General features: G+C 40.3%; 1 protein-coding gene across 13 annotated transcripts in view; it reads right to left on the reverse strand.

Annotated features, from left to right (window-relative positions):
• MLLT10 (MLLT10 histone lysine methyltransferase DOT1L cofactor) overlaps nucleotides 1–21,460 on the reverse strand; it is a 217,967-nt gene that overhangs the window by 189,594 nt on the left and 6,913 nt on the right. The gene's annotated exons all lie outside the window — the stretch shown is intronic.

The following is a 21,460-nucleotide window of genomic DNA, read 5'->3' on the forward strand; positions in this document are numbered from 1 at the left end:
CCCTCTGTCCCTTCCCACCTCCTTCTCTTAAAAAAAAAAAAAAAAAACTTCTGGAATGTTGAAGTAAAACAAAACTTTTGCAGAGATACAGCTCATTTAAATTTCTCCTTCCTAACTTTAATGACAAAGGAAATGAAGTAGGAACAAGTTAAAATAAGGGCGCCTGGGTGGCTCCGTTGGTTAAGCGACTGCCTTCGGCTCAGGTCATGATCCTGGAGTCCCGGGATCGAGCCCCGCATCGGGCTCCCTGCTCAGCGGGGAGTCTGCTTCTCCCTCTGACTCTCCCCCCTCTCATGCTCTCTCTCTCAAATAAATAAATAAAATCTTTAAAAAAAAAAAAGAGGTTAAAATATACACATACAATGGCAGAAACTAAAAAACCTCAGGGAAAAATCCAACCATGAAGGAAATTGTCCTTATAACTAATAATATACAGGTGACCCTTGAACAACATGGAGGTTATAGGTGCCAACTCCACAAGAGTCAAAAATCCACACCCAAACTTCTGAATTCCCCAAGAACTTAACTAGTAATAGCCTACTGTTGACTGGAAACCTTACCAGAATAGTCAACATATATTTTATATGTATTAAATACTGTATTCTTACAATAAAGTTAGAAAAAAGAAATATTAAGACAAGTGTAAGGAGGGGTGCCTAAGTGGCTCAGTCAGTTAAGTGTCTGACTCAGGTCCTGAGTTCAAGCCCCGCATTTGGCTCCACGCTGGAGCCTACCTTTAAAAAAAAAAGGAAAGAAAAGCATAAGGGGAAAAAAATACATTTATAGTACTGTATTTATTTAAAAAGTCCAAGTATAAGTGGACCAGACAATTGAAACCCATTGCTCAAGGGTCAACTGTACCACACTGAGGCTATTTCATTTTTCTCCTGTTCTAAAATAACATCAAGATGAAGATGTTCACATATACATATGTAATAACACTTCTGGTTACCTGCTTGAACTAGAATCTGTAGTGCAGCACTTAAAACCATCATTTCTGGAGTTCCCAGGGTTCAAAACCTGGTGTACTCACCGAACAAATTACTAAACCTCACTAGGCCCCAAGTTGCCTCATCATTTAAAAACAAGACATAAAAACAGTACCTATTACATGGTCCTGTTGAGAGAGTAAAATAATATATTCCTTCATATAAAGCACCTGAACTTAGCACATAAACAGAGCTTCATGCTATTCTGCAGAGGAGGAAACTGAGGCCTAGAAGATAAACTTGCCCAGTCACAGATCTAGTCCATCTGACTCCAAGCCTGTGATCTTAACATTACTACTGTACTGCCTGAATGTCTCCAGGTGAAATTATGGATTTTCTCTACTTATCTTCCTTTCCCCAATTATCCAAAAATAAGCATGCCTGCACTTAGTATACAAAAATCAGAGCAAATTTTCTTAAGACAGAGAATAATACTTTGCACTTTGGGACTTAGAGAACAGAAAAGCACTGATGGCAACTGAGAATAACACATAGAAAGTCATCTTTTGGAGTTATTTGTCTGCTCATAGCTATGTAAAGGACAGACTAGAAAAAGTGATTAATAAGAGAGGTAAGAACAATACAAATGAGGAAAGAAGAGTTTACATCTTGTTAGGGCAGCTATAATCTCTAGCTGGCTCCAGAACAATTCCCTCACTTTTTTTTTCTTTTTTAGTTTAAGTAATCTCTACACCCAACATGGGGCTCAAACTCATGACCCCAAAATCAAGAGCTGCATGCTCTTTCAACTGAGCCAGCTAGGTGCCCCATAATACCATAACTTTCTGGCCCTACTGCGTAACTGCAGAAGTAGACTTTTTTAAGTAAACTCTGCACCAACATGGGGCTCAAGCTCATGAGCCTGAGATCAAGAATTGCAATACTCTACCAACCAAGCTAGCCAGGAGCCCCCAGACTTTTATTATTGCTGGGGATAGGGGCATTGGGGAAGGGTGTTTACCCAGCCATATTCCATGCATAAATTAACTGTGTCAGGGGTGCCTGATCGGCTCAGTTGATAAAGCATGCAACTTGGGGTCGTGAGTTCAAACCTTTTAAAAAAAAAAAAGTGTGGGGCGCCTGGGTGGCTCAGTCGGTTAAGCATCTGCCTTCAGCTCAGGTCATGATCCCAGCATCCTGGGATCGAGCCCCGCATTGGGCTCCCTGCTCAGCGGGAAGCCTGCTTCTCCCTCTCCCCCTGCTTGTGTTCCCTCTCTCGCTGTCTCTCTGTCAAATAAATAAAATCTTTAAAAAAAAGTGTAACTGTGAAGTACAATCCTTTTAGTAAAAATACTATGGACCAGAAAAAGGAAGTCTCCCTCCACGAACAGTTAGGAAACACTATAGGAAACTGAAAACAACCATATTTGCTTTGTAGGAGATGATCTTGAAACAGAGGTGGACTGTACTGAAAAGGGGAGAAGTTCCCATAAGTATGTGTAATGTGCTACATTTTATACAAAAGGAATAAAAACAAGACTCTATATATGTAAAGCACACACATATATAAACTAGGAAAATGAATAAAAAAATAGTAACAATGGGAAGTTTGGAAGCAAACCTAGGCAAATAAAAGGTTTAGGAGGAAAAACTTTCCCTGTTTATCTTTTGTTCTGTTTTTTCAAAGATTTTATTTTTAAGTAATCTCTACACCCCATGTGGGGCTTGAACTCACAACTCCAAGATCAACAGTCTCAAGCTCCACCAACTGAGCCGAACCAGGCACACCTACTGTTTTATCTTTTTTTTTTTTTTTTAAGACTTTATTTGAGAGAGAGCAGCACAAGCAGGGGAAGGGAAGGCAGGCGGGGGAGAGATGGAGAGGGAGACTCCCTGCTGAGCAGGGAACCTGATGGTGAGCTTGATCCCAGGACCCTGAGATCATGACCTGAGCTGAAGTCAGACGCTTAACTGACTGAGCTACCCAGGCACCCCACTATTTATCTTTTTTTTTTAACCATTTCAATGTATTGCCTTACCAAAAACTAAATAAGTTAATTTAAGCTGTTATAATAATCTAGACAAAAAAATTAAAGCTTAAATTATGCCAGTAACTACAGTGGTAGAGAAATAAAATTTAAGATGCCTAAGATACCTAAATAGAGATATCCAGAAGGTAATTGCAAATATGGATCTGAAGGCTGGAATAAAATTGTTTAGGTGATATTGATGCTTAAAAGATCCCCAAGCATGCATAAGTTTTCATAGAGTAATCAAATAAACAAGCGAGAAAAGCAATCATGTAACTTAGATTTTAAGGAAGTAATGCCAAACAGGAAATCAAAAGGAAATGTTTAAAGAGTTAAGAGAAGAAAGGAGCTTCCCAAAAGTCATAAGAAGAGAGAGTTGCAATGGAGTGATCACAGTTTTTGCAATGGCACTAGTGATCACAGAGCAATGGAGTAATCACAGCTTTAAATGCTGAAAGTGGATCAAATAGAATGAAAATTGAAAAAATTTTGGATCTGCCCATTAAACAGCAGAATCAATGGTGGTGGACTTAAGAGCCAAATGTAATGGTATCAAAGGTGAATGACAGGAGTTTGTGACATCTTATGCACTTATTTACACCCAAACTTTTTTCAGAAAAGGATTTGAGGCAGCCTCCAGATAAACAACCTGTATTATAACAACAAAAAGTAGAAAAATGAACATTGAAAGCCAGTATGAAGGACATCCCCCTGATTTAGGGAAACTGCTCTTACCCCTGACTCCAACTATGTAGCTCTAGTGAGGGTTGCCATTCATAGTACCCTCCCCACTCCAGCCACAGGGATGGTAGGTACATGATCCAAGACAGGCCAATCAGAGTCCTTCCCAGGATTCTTCAAGAGAGCCCCTTCTTCTGGTAGAAGGGGCTGGGAAGATGAGAGCCAAGAGCTGCCAGCAGTCATGGTTCCAGCCTCATGAAGTAGAGTCTGTAGTATGAGAGAATGAAATCAACACGCAGAGAAACAGAGATAAGAGGTGAAGTCCTAAACCCCACAGGAGGAGGAGGAAGAAATAAATATACTAGTAATCAGATTAATACAACTGATATAACTAAAGACCAGATTTGGTTCTAGGCTGCCTGATAGCCAGAACAAAAAGAAAAACAGAATGCATATCCAGGAGCTAGCAAAAAGGAGGAAATATACCAGGAGTCAATTTTCCTGAAGCTAAATTATTAAAAGAATTTCTAGTACATGGACTTCTATACAAGGGTCACTGAAAGAAAAAATGGACAAGTGTCCATGATGAGAATATTATAGCAAATGCAGATTTCATATGCTATTGCTTAAAATGACAATTAAGTTGTATCTCAATCATTACGCACAACTAAGAGGCTAGCCTATAGAAGACAACTGAAGCGGAGTTATCAACTACAGCTTTATTCTTCCAGGAAGCTTGCTAATGAAAGAGAAAAGACAAAAAATGAAAGGTGAAAAATGTAAAGGGAAAGTAGAATCTATGGGAAAATTCAAAAAGAATTAACTAAAAATCTAACTGTAAATAGTGAAATTCCAGCAAACATCTAGCTCAAAGAATATTGAATAACCAGGTTTGTCATCCAAAACAGATGACTGGAAGATTTCCCTCTCAATAAGCTAACCAGCTGGTGGTCTCTTAATAAAAGAATCCAGTTAGATCACCTATAACGAAGCCAATCAGCAACAATCCCTGCCCACACACACAGAGCTTCCAATCAACTCATTAGGAGTTTGTCTTAAATTCAAATAGGTGGCTAAGAGTCACCACATTTTTAAACTAGGTCTCTAACAAGACATGCCAAAACAATGATACAAGGAATTCTGAGGAAAGGAGTCCCAGGAGCAGACGAAAACTTCAGAAAACTGAGACAAAACAAAACAAACAAACCTTCTGACTAATATCCTCACAGTTAAGAGAAAAATAGCATGCAAAAGATATTCCATATTCATGGAATGGAAGAACCAATATTGTTAAAATATCCTTACTACCCAAAGCAGGCCACAATTCCTGACAAAAATAGCAACATGTTTCACATAACTACAATAAAACTAAAATTTGTACGGAACCACAAGACTCCAAATGGCCAAAGCAATCTTGGGAAAGAAGACCAAAGCTGGAGGTATCACAATCCCAGATTTTAAGATATACAATGCTATAATAATCAAAACAGTATGGTACTGGCACAAAAACACACAGATCAGTGGAACAGAACAGAGAGCTCAGAAATAACCCCACACTTTTATGGTCAATTAACCTACAACAAAAGAAGCAAGAATATACAATGGGGAAAAGACAGACTCTTCAACAAAGGGTGCTGGGAAAACCGGACAGCAACATGCAAAAGAACAAACCTGGACCACATTCTTAGTCACACACAAAAATAAACTCAAAATTGATTAAAGACCTCAATGTGAGGCCTGACACCAGAAAACTCTTAGAAGAAAACATTGGCAGTTAAAATCTTTGACATAAGCCATAGAAACATTTCTCTAGATATGTCTCCTCAGGCAAGCGAAACAAAAGCAAAAATAAATCACTGGACTACATCAAAATAAAATGCTTTTGCACAGCAAAGAAAACCCTCAACAAAATGAAAAGGCAACCCACTGAATGGGAGAAAATATATGCAAATGATGTATCTGATAAGGGATTAATATTCTAAATATATAAAATATATAAATATATAAATACATAAAAAATAGGGGCACCTGGCTGGCTCAGTAGATGGAGCATGTGACAATCTCAGGGTTATGAGTTTAAGGCCCATATTGAGTGTGGAACCTACTTAAAAAAATAAAAAATAAAAATTAAAAAAAAGATAAAAAAATAAATAAAAAAGATATACAAAATTGGGCGCCTGGGTGGCTCAGATGGTTAAGCGTCTGCCTTCGGCTCTCATGATCCCAGGGTCCTGGGGTCGGAGTCTCGCGTCGGGCTCCCTGCTCCTTGGGAGCCTGCTTCTCCCTCTGCCTCTCTCTCGCTCTCTCTGTCTTTCATGAATAAATAAATAAAATCTTTTAAAAAAAAAGAACTTTTACAACTCAACACCAAAATATCCAATTAAAAAATGAGCAGGGAGGGGCGCCTGGGTGGCTCAGTCGTTAAGCGTCTGCCTACGGCTCAGGTCATGATCCAGGCGTTCTGGGATCAAGCCCCACATCGGGCTCCCTGCTCCACGGGAAGCCTGCTTCTCCCACTCACACTCTTGCTTGTGTTCCCTCTCTCGCTGTCGCTCTGTCAAATAAATAAATAAAATCTTTAAAAAAAAAAAAAAATGAGCAGGGGGGAAAAAGAAAGAGCAGAGCCGGGGGCACCTGGGTGGTTCAGTCAGTGGAGTGTGCAACTCTTGATCTCAGGGTCTAGAGTTCAAGCCCCACAGTGGGTACAGAAATTAATAAAATCTTTTTTGGGGCACCTGGGGTGGTTCAGTTGGTTAAGGGACTGCCTTCAGCTTCGGTCATAATCCCAGGGTCCTGGGATCGAGCCCCGCATTGGGCTCCCTGCTCATTGGGAAGCCTGCTTCTCCCTCTCTTCGATCCCCCTGCCTGTGCTCTCCTGCTCTTTCTCTGTCAAATAAATAAATAAAATCTTTAAAAAAAAATAAAAATTTTAAGATTTTTATTTATTTGAAAGCAAGAGTGGATGAGCGAGAGAGAGAGAGAGCATGCCAACACAGAAAGAGAATGAGAAGCAGACTCCCCACCGAGCAGAGAACCCAATGCCAGGCTTAATCGCAGGACCCCAGGACCATGACCTGAGCCAAAGACAGATGCTTAACCAACTAAGCCACCAAGGCACCCCACCCATTTTTTTTTATTATTTTTTTTAAAGATTTTACTTTTAGGGGCATCTGGGTGCCCCTAAATATATGCCCCTAAAATATAAATAAATAAATAGTACCTGAAATAGATATTTTTCCAAATAAGACATACAGATGGCCAACAAACACATGAAAAGATGCTCAACATCACTCATCATCAGGGAAATGCAAATTAAAACCACAATGAGATTATCACTTTACACTAGTCAGAATGGCTAGTATCAAAAACACAAGAACTAACAAGTGCTGACAAGGATATGGAGTAAAGGGAAAACTTGTGCATGGCTGGTGGGAGAATAAATTGGTGCAACCACTGTGGAAAACAAAATGGAAGTTCCTCGAAAATTAAAAATAGATTACCATGGGGCACCTGGCATCTGACTCTTGATTTCAGCTCAGGTCACAATATCACAGTCATGACATCAAGCCCTGCGTCAGGCTCCACACTTAGAGGGAAATCTGCTTGAGATTCTCTCCCCTCTCTATCCCTCCCCCAACCTGAGCATATGCTCTTCTCTCTCAAAATAAATAAATAAAATCTTTAAAAAAAAAAAAAAGATTAGCATACAATCCAATAATTCCACTATTGAATATTTACCAAGAGAAAATGAAAACACGAATCCAAAAAAATATATGCACCTTTATGTTTATTGCAACATTATTTACAATAACCAAGATATAGAATCAATTCAAGTGTCCATGGATAAATGAATGAATAAAGAACATGTAGTGTGCGTACACACAAACACACAATGAAGTATAACTGAGCCATAAAAAAAGAATGAGATCTTGCCATTTGCCAAAACAGGGATGGATCTAGAGAGTATTATGTTAAGTGAAATAAGTCAGAAAAAGACAAATATCATACAACAAATGAACAAAGAAAATAAGCAAAACAAACCCATAAATCCAAAAACTGGTGGTTGCCTGAGGGAATGGGCAAAATGGGTGATGCGGGAGTAGGAGATACAGGCCTCTAGTTTGGAATGAATAAGTCACAAGGACGAAAAGGTACATCATAAGGAATACAGGCAGTGACTGTGTAACAGTGTTATATACAGTGACAGATGATAGCTAATACTCGGGAGGAGCACAGCACACCACAGAGAATTGTGGAATCACTACGCTGTACCTCGGAAAATAATCTAACAGTATGCGTCAACTACACTTCAATTAAAAAAAAAAAAGATACTGTATCCAAGAAATAAAAACAAATGTAAAAAATAAAGAACATAGAGTATAATAGACTAGAAATTTAAGTGAAGGGGGTTAGAAGACAAAGTAAGGAACTGCCTCAGAAAGTGGGAAAAAAAAACCAGATAATTTAAACACAAAATATTAAAAATTGGAAAATTAGTTCAAAATTCCAATATCCAAATAAAAAACCATACAGAAAAAGAGTAACAGAACTAAGCAAATCATCAAAGAAATAATCAAAATAATTTTACCATTAACTGAACTTATGTTCCCTAACATGATCTGCCAAATCAAAAGGGCTACTGTGTGCCCTGTACAATGAGTGAGGGGAAACATGCTACCATGAAAAATATCAGAAATAACCTGGATTAAAAAAAAAAAAAAAACCACAAAATCCAGAGAAAACAATCATATACAATACAAAGTATTAGAAATCAGAACTTTACTGGATCTCTAACAGAAACACTGAACCTAAAAAGCAAATCACCAAAATTCTGAAAGAAAATGATTTCCAGGGGCACCTGGGTGGCTCAGTCAGTTAAGCATCTGCCTTCGGCTCAGGTCATGATCCCAGGGCCCTGCTCAGTGGAGAGCCTGCTTCTCCCTCTCCCTCTGCCCCTCCCCCACTGCTCATGCACTCTCCCTCCAGGCTGTCTCTCAAATACATTAATAAAATCTTAAAAAAAAAAGATTTCCAACCAAGAATTCTACAGTCAGCCAAACTACCATTCAAGATGGTAAAGCTACCAATTTTATCAAACATGCAAAACCTTTAAAAAATTATTTCTCACACACTATTTCCTATGAAGCTACTAGAGGTGCCCACTAAAACAAGAAAATAAACCATTAAAGATGAAACGGGGGAATGAAGCGTTATAAAACAGAATCCAAAATAAGCAAGAAATAAAGAAACTCCCCCAAGACGATAGTGAGGGAAAGATCCAGGCCTAAAGAGAAACCAGCCCAAATGACAGCAGGGAGATGGTACCCAGAAGGTCTACTAGTTTAAAAAGGAAAGGAGGAAGAAGGAAAAATGGAAGAGGAGGGAGAGGAGGAGACAGAAGGGAGAGAAGAGGGAAGAAGAGAGAAGGACAGAGGGAGAGGGGAAGAAGATGGAAAGAGAGGAGGAGAAAAAAGGGAGAGAGGAAAAGGAAAAGGAATTAATTGCAAATTTTATTAATAGACTACCTGATTCATTAATCAGTTGGGAGGTTTTTTTTTTTAAAGATTTTATTCATTTATTTGAGAGAGAGAGAGAGAGCACATGAGAGGGGGAAGAGTCAGAGGGAGAAGCAGACTCCCCACTGAGCGGGGAGCCCGATGCGGGACTCGACTCTGGGACTCCAGGATCATGACCTGAGCTGAAGGCAGTCGCTTAACCAATTGAGCCACCCAGGCGCCCGGGAGATTTTTTTTTTTAAGATTTTATTTATTTATTTGACAGAGACAGAGTAACCACAAGTAGGGGGAGCAGCAGGGAGAGGGAGAGGGAGAAGCAGGCTCCCTGCTGAGTGGGGAGCCCGACACGGGGCTCAATCCCAGGGCCCTGGGATCATGATCTGAGCCGAAGGCAGATGCCTAACGACTGAGCCACCTAGGCACCCAATCATTTGGAAGATTATATGAAGCAGCAATTAGACGATATACAAAGATTTAGCCTTAAATAAAGAATATAAGAAGATGCCTGGGTGGCTCAGTCGGTTGAGCATCTGCCTTTGGCTCAGGTCATGGTCCCAGGGCCGGGGATCAAGTCCCACACTGGGCTCCCTGCTCAATGGGGAGCCTGCTTCTCCCTCTGCCTGCCACTCCCCCTGCTTGGGCTCGCTCATGCTCTCGCTCTCTCTCTGACAAATAAAATCTTAAAAAATAAATAAAATCTTAAAAGTATTAAAAAAAAAGAATACAAAGAAAATGAAAATAGATTATTAATCCCAGGGAACTAAAAAAAATACCAAAAAACAATCAGTATACTTTTGGCTCACAAATAAACTAAATATTTAAATAGTAATAATAGTGTAAATATTACTGTTTAACACCACTGATTCAATGAAAATTTGTGATATACTGAAAGGCAACTACTAAAACTGATATGTCAAGAAAAGCTGCTTATAGGGGCGCCTGGCCGGCTCAGTTGGTAGAGCACACAACTCTTAATCCTGGGATTGAGCTCAAACTCCATGCCAGGTTTGGAGATTACTAAGAAAAACAAACTTCAGGGGCGCCTGGGTGATTCAGTTGGTTAAGTATCTGCCTTCAGCTTAGGTCATAATCTCAGGGTCCTGGGATCAAGCCCCATGTCAGGCTCCCTGCTCAGTGGGGAGCCTGCTTCTCCCTCTCCCTGCTACTCCACCTGCTTGTGCTCTCTCTAAAAAATAAATAATCTTAAAAAAAAAAAAATATGCAAGTAAATACCAGAAGGAGCAGCCAAAAGAGGCTGCTTCTGAAAAATGAGATTAGGGTTCAAGCAGCAAGGTACTGCTTGATTTGTGTGAGAGAAGTTTTCAGTAATACCTGACTTTGACTATGCATTTATCACTTTGATAAACATAGAAATTATATCTTAAAAAAAAATTAAATCTAATCTAAAAAAAAGGAATAAATAGATACCATATGCTGGGCAAGGTATCAATACATTCCTATGATTTCATTTTTCTTACTAGTTACATAGGCAGGTTAGAAAAGAATAAAACAAGTATTAAGCACGTACTTCATGTCAGACATACTAGGCTTTTCTCATAGTAAAAGAAGAATCAAGAGAGACAACAGAAATTGGCCATTTACTATTTTATCTATGGTGGTAAGCACTAAATCTGTTGACTTTCTAAAGCACCTCTTTTAAAGCTACAAAGGCAAATATTAAATATGAATCAGCAATAGGAGAAAAAAATGCTAGCAGATGTTTAACTCTGAAGGCATTCCATTTAAAGTATGCAAGCTAAACAGCTTGTATAGAAATAAAATTATGAAATTTTATTTTTTTATTTATTTAGTTAATTGACAGAGAGAGACAGAGAGAGAGGGAACACAAGCAGGGGGAGTGGGAGAGGGAGAAGCAGGCTTCCCGCCGAGCAGGGAGCCCGATGCGGGGCTCGATCCCAGGACCCTGGGACCATGACCAGAGCTGAAGGCAGTTGCTTAACCAACTGAGCCACCCAGGCGCCCAAAAATTATGAAATTTTAAAACTGCAACTGCCTCTTGCACTCAGAAATCGAAGATAAATAACTTTGAAGGCAATTTTTAACTATGTACATAAAGGTTAATTTCCAGGCAGCAGAAATAAAAAAGAAAAGCTAAAAAGATGAACATTAGTTGAAGCTGAGGCAGTCAATGAAGGTATCAGATCTAATATGTACCCCTAGAGATTGGAACTGACTATGACACTAGCCCAGACCCTAGACACACAGACAAAACAATTTCTAACTGTGTTCCCTGCACGAGGACAGGAGCTGTTAAGGGCCTATTATACAACCAAAGGGGAATTTATTAGAGAAAAACATGGCCTAGACCAGTAAGACTAGAGAAACTGCACTGAAGTGAGATGCCAGTTCTGGACATCAGGAGAGGGATCCCTCTAGAAAAACCAGAAACTCAAGTCCGTGCTGAGAGAGTGTGGGGCCCAAAATCCATTATCTAAAAGGTACCAGATTCCAGTCAAGAAACAAATTTAAAAATTAGTCTGGAGCAGTGAACTTCAGTAGGCAAAATCTGACAGAGTCGGCGGGTTACCACCCCAAAACCATTCTACCGTTCTTCCCTACTAACAAAACACCAATTTTATTCAGTTCTTCAACTGACCCATATTTTGAAGTCTAACAATTAAAAGCCAGTAAAACTAAGCATAACTTGTCGACTGGGACTTCAGGAAAACGTAAGAGAAGAAGTCAGCTGGGAGGAAAACCACTTTTAACTTTACCATCCCCCCCTTCTGCCTGGAACTTCTTTCTGCAGGTCACAATGACTGAAGTTCCAGCTGCCATGCTCTGACTGTGGGACAACCCTGAAAATGAAAACCATGTGCTAAGGTTGGCATAACAGGAAGACAAAAAAAAAAGCCTGACCCCAAATGATGTCACAGAGCTGTCAAAAAGTTTTAAAAGGCCTTTTGAACTTTTAAATGAAAGAATTTGTAAATTTGTAAATTCCTAATTTGCAGAAGCTACTGTAATCTGATCTTTGTTAGGGGGCAAACATGGTTCTTCAGAGACCACAAACGCACAAACGCCCCACAGCAACATCTTCACCGTGTTCCTAGAGGAACAGGAATCCAAAGAAGACAACAACTCCTGAGGATTAGCTCATAACCAAAAATTACAAAGTACATTAAGATGTCTACCACCAGCGTTAACAAAACAAATAAAGAATTCTAAAATCTCTGGGGCGCCTGAGTGGCTCAGTTGGTTAAGCGACTGCCTTCGGCTCAGGTCATGATCCTGGAGTCCCGGGATCGAGTCCCGCATCGGGCTCCCTGCTCGGCGGGGAGTCTGCTTCTCCCTCTGACCCTCTTCCCTCTCGTGCTCTCTCTCTCTCATTCTCTCAAATAAATAAATAAAATCTTTAAAAAAAAAAGAGTTAACATTTAAAAAAAAAGAATTCTAAAATCTCTGAAGTATTAAAATAAGTTTTTTTTAGTAATCTCTATGCCCAATGTGGGACTTGAACTCAAGACTTTCAGATCAAGAGTCGCATGCTCCACCAAGTGACCCAGCCAGGTGCCCCTAAAATAAGTATGTTTTAAATGTTCAAATAAGGGCGCCTGGGTGGCTCAGATGGTTAAGCGTCTGCCTTCAGCTCAGGTCATGATCCCAGGGTCCTGGGATGGAGTCCCGCATCAGCAGGGAGCCTGCTTCTCCCTCTGCCTCTCTCTCTCTCTTATGAATAAATAAAATCGTTTTAAAAAAATAAATGAATAAATAAATGTTCAAATAATAAAGGAATATCATCCCTAAGGCAAAAATAGCAAAATGTTATGAGGAAAAAAAGGCAAATTGAAAAATAAAATAGAAATTGTAGGTATGATTTACTCAGAAAAGAAATTCACTGACTGGGTTAACAATAAGCATAATTTCAAGACAGAGCTAAAGAGATTATCCATAATGGAGAGATAAAATAGAAAACATGAAAGAGAAATTAAAAGACAAAGAGGGGTGCCTGGGTGGCTCAGTCCGTTAAGCGTCTGCCTTTGGCTCAGGTCATGATCCCAGGATCCCGGGATCGAGCCCAAGGTCGGGCTCCCTGCTCAGCGGGGGTCTGTTTCTCCCTCTCCCTGCTCTTGCTTGTGTGCGTGATCACTCTCTCTTGCTCTCTCTCTCCCTCTCAAATAAAATCTTCGAAAAAAATTTTTTAAAAATGGGCGCCTGGGTGGCTCAGTTGGTTAAGCGACTGCCTTCGGCTCAGGTCATGATCCTGGAGTCCTGGGATCAAGTCCCACATCGGCTCCCTGCTCAGCAAGGAGTCTGCTTCTCCCTCTGACCCTCTTCCCTCTCGTGCTCTCTAAAAAAAAAAATTTTTTAAAGTAACAAAATACATGAAGAACAAGAATCCCAAGCATACACCTAAGTAACAGTTCCAGAAAAAAATTAAATAAGGTGATACTTGAAGAGAGAGCAGAAAATTTTCCAAGATGGAAAAAAACATTGAGTCCACAGGATGAAAAAGCAAATCAACTTTGAAGCAGGATAAGCACTATGTCAACAGATTTTCTGTTTACCACAATTAGATACCAGAAGACAAACTAGAATAAGATCTTTACTTACAGGAAAACAACTATGACTCTAGAACTCAAACTAGCATAGATGAGAGCAAAACAATAACATTCTTAGACATAAAAAGACTAATATAGCTTGCTTACTACTTACTAGGCAAAGACTCTGGAGGGGAACACTAGAATTGTGTAATTAAAAAAAAAAAAAGGAAATGATCCATAAAGCAGCAAGGGAAACAAACAGTTGAGCAAAACTTCAGTAATCTTAGGTCTAAATTACAAATACCTATTAAAAAACAACTGGGGCACCTGGGTGGCTCAGTCGGTTAAGCATCTGCCTTTAGCTCAGGTCATGATCCCAGGGTCCTGGGATGGAGCCCTGCATCGGGCTCCCTGCTCAGCGGGGAATCTGCTTCTCCCTCTGCCCCTCTCCCTGCTCCTTCTCTCTCTCCCTCACACTCTCTCTCAAATAAATAAATCTTTAAAAAAATAATAAATTTAAAAATTAAATTAAAAAATTTTTTTAAAACACACACACAACTACTAATTTGGGAAATTAAAAGGAAGGTGGAATTTGGGGTCAGTTAAGCGTCCCGACTCTTGATTTCATCTCAGGTCATGACCTCAGGGTTGTAAGAGCGAGCCCCACGTCCAATTCATGCCGGGAGTGGTGCCTGCTTGGGATTCTCTCTCTCCCTCTCACCCTCCCCCCTTCAAACAAACAAATAAATCAGATGGAATTAAAATACAGACAGTAACAGATTTCGCAAGGGAAAGAGAGTGAATACAAGGAATCCTGAGATCTTTGGTTGTATTACTTTTTGACTCATTAAAAATACAAAGTATGCACATTAAAATTTTAGGGCAATCACTAACAGAAAAGAAATAGAATATATACTCTCCAAATCAACACAGGGATTAAAAAAAAAAAAAAAAGGAATGGGGCACCTGGGTGGCTCAGTCAGTTAAGCATCTGCCTTGGGCTCAGGTCATGATCCCAAAGTCTTGGGATCAAGCCCCGCCATCAGGCTCCCTGCTCAGCGGGGAGTATGTTTCTCTCTCTGCCCCTCACCCCACTTGTGTTCTCTCTGTCTCTCAAATAAATAAAATCCTTAAAAAAAATGTTTAAAAAAAAAGGAATAAAGAACATTCAATCACTCCAACTGAAGGAAAAGAGAAAGAAAAAAGGCATGGTAAATAGAAAACAGAAAATAAAATTTTTGAAATAAGCCCAAATATACCAGTCACTATTATAACTGTAAACAAATTAAAAACTGCCTATTAATACAGACTCTCAGATTACATGTTTTAAAAACACCAAGCTTTCTGGGACACCTGGGTGGTTCAGTTGGTTAAGCATCTGACTCCTAATTTGATTTCAGCTCAGCTCATGATCTCACTACTGTGAGATCGAGTCCCACCATTGGGCTCCGCACTTGGCATGGAGCTGTTTAAGATTCTTTCTCTCTCCCTATCTTTCTGCCCCTCCCCCCACTATCTCTTCAAAAAAATAAATGAAAACACCAAGCTTCATTATGTCTACGTATATGTTCAATGCAGCACTATTTGTTATTGTGAAAAATCAGAAACCTAAAGGACAATCAATAAAGAAATTAAATTTAAAAACAAAAATTAAAAAAGGAAATTAAATTGTGGTACATTCTGTGACAAAACACTAAAAAGCAGATAAAGAATGAACTAAATCAGTATGTATTAATGCAGCTATATCCCAACTTGCAGAATATATATACAATACGATGCCATTCCTATAATACTAAATGATACTTATAAATACATATAGGCAGTATAAAAACATAGACCGTGAGATACACATACACACACACACACACACACACACACACACACACACACACACACAGAGGAATATTATTTGGCCATAAAAAAGAAGGAAATCATGCTGTTAGCAACAACACAGATGGAAGGCATTATGCTAAGTGAAACAAATTAGACAAATACAGATCTTCCTCAGTTATGGAATGGAGTTATGTCCAAATAAACTCATAAGTTGAAAATATCATAAGTCGAAAATGTATTTAATACACCTAACCTACCAAAATCATAGCCTAGCCTAGTGTGAAATGTGCTCACAACACTTAGCTTACAGCTGAGCAAAATCATCTTAACGCAGATCCTATTTTATAATAAGGTGTTGAATACCTTATGTAATTTATTGACGACTGCACTAAAAGTGAAAAACAGAGTGCTTGTAAGGGTAGAGAATGACTCTAAGCTATCTGTTGTTTGCCCTCCTGATCGAGTTGGCAGCTGACTGGCAGCGCTGGCTAGCTGCCACTGCCCAGCATCACAAGCGTATTGTACTGCGTATCACTAGTCTGGGCAAAGATCAAAAACTAAGATTTGAAATATGGTTTCTTCTGAATACATACTGCTCTCACAGCACGGTAAAGTCAAAAAATCCTAAGTCAGGAGACCGTCTGTACTACATGACCTCACATACGTTTGGAATCTAAAAGAACCAGTCTCATAGAAACAGAAAACTGAGTGGCGGTTGCCAAAGGCAGTGGATGGTGGGTGGGGAAAAGGTGTGTGGTGGTCGATCAAAAGGTAAAAACTTTCAGTTATACGGTAAGTTCTGGAAGTGGAATATATAGCATAGTGACTATGATTAACAATACTGTATTGTGTATGTGAAAGTTCTGTGTGTAAGTAAACTTTACACCCAACATGGGGCTTGAACTCACAACCGTGAGATTAAGAGTCCTATACTCTACCAACTGAGCCAACAGGTGCCCCAAGAATAAATCTTGAAAGTTCTCATCAAGGGGCCCCTGGGGGCTCAGTCGTTAAGTGTTTGCCTTCGGCTCAGGTCATGATCCCAGGGTCCTGGGACTGAGCCCCACGCAGGAGGCCTGCTTCTCCCTCTCCTACTCCCCCTGCTTGTGTTCCCTCCCTCGCTGTGTCTCTCTCTGTCAAATAAAATCTTTAAAAAAAAAAAAATAGTTCTCATCAAAAGAAAAAATTGCAAGGGCGCCTGGGTGGCTCAGTTGGTTAAGCATCTGCCTTTGAGGGGAGCCTGCTTCTCCCTCTCCCTCTGTCCCTCCTCCCCACCCACCCAACCCACCCTAACCCATTAGTGCTCTCTCTTGCTACCTCTCTCTCAAATAAATCTTAAAAAAAAAAAAATTTGCAACTATGTGAGAACAGATGTTAACTAAACTCATTTTAGTAATCATTTTGCAATATGTGTATGTATATATATATATATATAAATCATTACATTGTATACCTTAAATCAATACAATGTCACAGGTCAATTATATCCCAATGAAACTGGAAAGAAAAAAGAGAGAGAGATGGTCCTAACAGACACTAAAAGGATAATGGATGACTCACACTGGGGAGAGTACAAAAAGTATTTCAACTTAATTTTTTTATTTATTATTTTAAGAAGGAGGCAAGATTTGGGGCAAATATGAAGAATCCACCTTAGTTTATTCTGGGTGGGGAATATTTATTATATGTTCTATATCCATACCTATCTATGACAAATATATATTCATATAATTTTACTTAATAAAATTAAACGTAAATACATAATACAGTTAAGTATATAGCTCACATGGTTTTAAAGACTTATAGTGACTTTTTTTGCATTACATAACTTCATTAAGCAAAAATTAAAAAATAAAACGTGGGGGAGCCAGGGTGGCTCAGAGTCAGTTAAGCATCTGCCTTCAGCTCAGGTCATGATCCCAGGAGGTCCTGGAATGGAGCCCCACATTGGGCTCCTTGATCGGCGCCTGCTTCTCCCTCTGCCTGCCGCTCCTCCTGCCTGTGCTCTCTCTCTCCCTATGTCAAATAAATAAAATCTTAAAAAAACAAAATGTGCAAACCCTAGGTCAATCCCTGAAATTTTGATTTACATTCCATCCAGCAGTTCTTCCCTGACAATGTTAAGCCAGAAAGAACTATAATAAAAAGAGGCAGAACAGTAGAAAAAGTTACATCTCACCTCCTGTAGAAAATAGTCTTTTCATTTAGAGCTAGAATAGCAATACCTAAATAATGCAAATTCTTAATGGGCTTTTGGCCATTTTATTTTTTTGCACAATCCACTCACCATGTTTTCAAAGTAGAATATTTACAATGTAACATATGCTCTTTATCCCATTAAAAGTATATAAATACATAACATTTCTAGTAAGTCTCTTCAGCCTGTGGTAATTAAGAACAAATACTCACTAAATACAAAATAGTCATCAGAGTTTTAACCTCTAACCAGCAGACAATGATACCCGAACAGTTTTAAGGCCTAATAAAATATCTTCAGCATGGGGCGCCTGGGTGGCTCAGGCCTTAAGCATCTGCCTTCGGCTCAGGTCATGGTCCCAGGGTCCCGGGATCGAGCCCCGCATTGGGCTCCCTGCTCAGTGGGGAGTCTGCTTCTCCCTCCCCTCTGCCTCTCCCCCTGCTTGTGCTCTCTCCCTCTCTCCTTCTCTCTCTCAAATGAATAAAATCTTTAAAAAAAAACATCTTCAGGGGCGCCTGGGTGGCTCAGTCATTAAGCATCTGCCTTCGGCTCAGGTCGTGATCTCAGGGTCCTGGGATCGAGCCCCGCATCTGGCTCCCTGCTCAGCGGGAAGCCTGCTTCTCCCTCTCCCACTCCCCCTGCTTGTGTTCCCTCTCTCGCTGTGTCTCTCTCTGTCAAATAAATAAATAAAATCTTTAAAAAAATAAAAATAAAATAAAATCTTCAACAAAAATACACGTTCATTTGAGGTAAATAAAGCAATTCAAGTGTTTTGTTTTGTTTTTAAAGATTTTATTTATTTGACAGAGGGCGAGAGAGCACAAGCAGGAGGAGCAGTACAGACAGAAGAAGCAGGCTTCCTGCCCGACCAAGGAGCCTGATGTGGGGCTCGATCCCAGGACCTCGGGATCATGACTAAAGCCAAAGGAGATGCTCAACATGTGAGCCACCCAGGAGCCCCATCAAGTGCTTTTTCTGAACAATGAATGCCTACCTACAAAGAGTTTCCCTTAAAAACCAACAAAATTCGATCTCTAACTCTTACTCTCCTCTTTCCTTTTTCAATATTCCGTCTAATCCTACAATCTCTACTCTCCTCAGTACCTATAACGAGAGTTCTGCCCAAACAAAGGAACTACAATTTGGTCTCAGAAACTTTTCTCAGTTTTTCAGCATCCTTACAGCAATGTCACCATCAACTAGTCTTTCCTGAGAAACCAAGTGTCTGTTACTACTGCAGGTTCTCCTTTCCTGACAGTTCATTTTCCATCCTTGGAAACTTGTTCTCTTACTCTCCTCAAATGTGGATATTCACCACAGCTGTCTTCATTTTTCTCTTCTCTAACAACAAAAACGTCACTTGGTTCCCAGTCTTTCTTCTATGCGGCTCCAACTCTAACTTGATTCCATTACTTTAATCCTAAATTTCCGATGAAAAACCCTAGCATCATCAAAACCAACCTGCTCAAAACAGAACTTTCCTTATTCTTCAAACCTGCTGTCCTTTCTTTATTACCATTACTCTATTAATGGCATCACCATTCCAGTCATTACCCTAGATACTAAGAATCATCTTTGATTATTCCCTTTCCTTTACCCAATATCCATTTCTGTCATTTCATCCTTCAAAACGCTCCCTCCCTTCCTTTCTACTCTCACATTTTTAGTGTAATTATCATCCTGAGTTTTTCAGTTTCTGACCTCCCCCTCAAATCCATTCTGTATACTCCAAACTACTTGTCTGAAATTACAACTTTATTATTCTGCTACGGTACCATCAGCTCATAAATCCCTTCTCTGAGAAGTGAGCTATCCCAAACCCACAGACATCTCTCTGTGTCTAAGCAACCCCATTGTCTCGCCATGGCTAGCTGGTCCAGAGCTAGGCACCTTATCCAAGCCAACCCAGTTTTTTGTTACCCAAAGGAACATGAGACAGAGTGAGATTTAAGATTTAGTCTCTTGAGACAGAAAACAGAAAATATTAGGAGCTGAAGTATGGCCACTTTCACCACAGGAGGCAATACAGAACATGATGGTTGAGAGCTTAATCACAGCCCACCCTCCAACTAGATATGCATTTCTCTTAAACCTGTGATGCCTCTATCCATAAAATGAGAACAAAATACCTCAAAGGTTTGATAAGATGATTAAACCAGACAATTGTTATAGAACATTTAACATACACTGACAGTAAACAGCCAGTAGCAGAGAAAACCTGCAGAAAGGAGAAGAATAAAGCCGACGCACAAATAAAAGAAGTAAGATTAAGACTAATTCAATTCTTTTTTTTTTTTAAGATTTTATTTATTTATTTGACAGAGAGAGACACAGCGAGAGAGGGAACACAAGCAGGGGGAGTGGGAGAGGGAGAAGCAGGCTTCCCGCGGAGCAGGGAGCCCGATGCGGGGCTCGATCCCAGGACCCTGGGATCATGACCTGAGCCAAAGGCAGATGCTTAAACGACTGAGCCACCCAGGTGCCCCAAGACTAATTCAATTCTTGGGGTGCCTGGCTGACTCAGTCAACAGCACGAGTTTGAGCCCCACCTTGGCACAGAAATTACTTTTAAAATAAAGTAATAATTACCAAAAGGGAAGGATTTACTTAAAAAAAAAAAGGCTAATTTGGGACACGTGGGTGGTTCGGTAGTTAAGCGTCCCACTCTTGGTTTCAGCTCAGTTCATGATCTCATGGGCTATGGGACAGAGCCCTCGGCTGGTTCCTCGCTCAGCGGGGAGTCTGCGTGAAAAATTCTCTTCCTGGGTGCCTGGGTGGCTCAGTCAGTTAGGTCTCTCATGAATAAAGAAAATCTTAAAAAAAAATAAAAAAGAAATAAAAAAAAAAAGGAAAGATTCTCTTCCTCAGCCCCTCCCCAGCTCAGGCTCTCGGGGTCACTCTCTTGTTCTCAAATAAATAACCTTTTTTTTTTTTTTTTAAAGATTTTATTTGAGAGATAGAGAGAAAGCCCTCAGAAAGCACTTAGAGGGAGAGGGAGAAGCAGACTCCCTGCCAAGCAGAGAGGCTGATATGGGGCTCGATCCCAGGACCCTGAGGTCATGACCCAAACGAAAGGCAGACCCTTAACCAACCAAAAGAAAAAGATTAATTCAATTCCCTTTCTAAGTCATGACTACATTTCCATGTTAGGCTTCTTGGCTCCAATATCCTTATATTAAACTGCCCTTGCAGTACCTGACTGACTCAGTCAGTAGAGCACGAGGCTCTTGATCTCAGGGTTGTGGGTTCAAGCCCCCTGTTGGGTGTAGAGATTACTTTAAAATCTTTGGGGGGCGCCTGGGTGGCTCAGTCGTTAAGCATCTGCCTTCGGCTCGGGTCATGATGCCAGGGTCCTGGGATTGAGCCCCGCATCGGGCTCCCTGCTCGGCGGAAGCCTGCTTCTCCCTCTCCCACTCCCCCTGCTTGTGTTCCCTCTCTCGCTGTGTCTCTCTGTCAGATAAATAGGTGAAATCTTTAAAAAAATCAAATCAAATCAAATCTTTGGGGCGCCTGGGTGGCTCAGTCATTAAGTGTCTGCCTTCACGGCTCAGGTGATGATCCCAGGGTCCTGGGGACAAGCCCCGCATGGGGCTCCCCGCTAAGTGGGGAGCCTGCTTTTACCACTTCCACTCCCCATGCTTGTGTTCTCTTTAAGATTTTATTTATCTGAGAGCACGCGCACGAGCAAGCAGGGGGAAGGGCAGGGAAGGGCAGAGGGAGACAGAATCTTTTTTTCTTCCTTTAAATATTTTATTTGAAAGAGAGAGAG

Source organism: Zalophus californianus, chromosome 9 (assembly GCF_009762305.2).
Source record: "Zalophus californianus isolate mZalCal1 chromosome 9, mZalCal1.pri.v2, whole genome shotgun sequence".
NCBI classification, from domain to species: Eukaryota; Metazoa; Chordata; class Mammalia; order Carnivora; family Otariidae; genus Zalophus; species Zalophus californianus.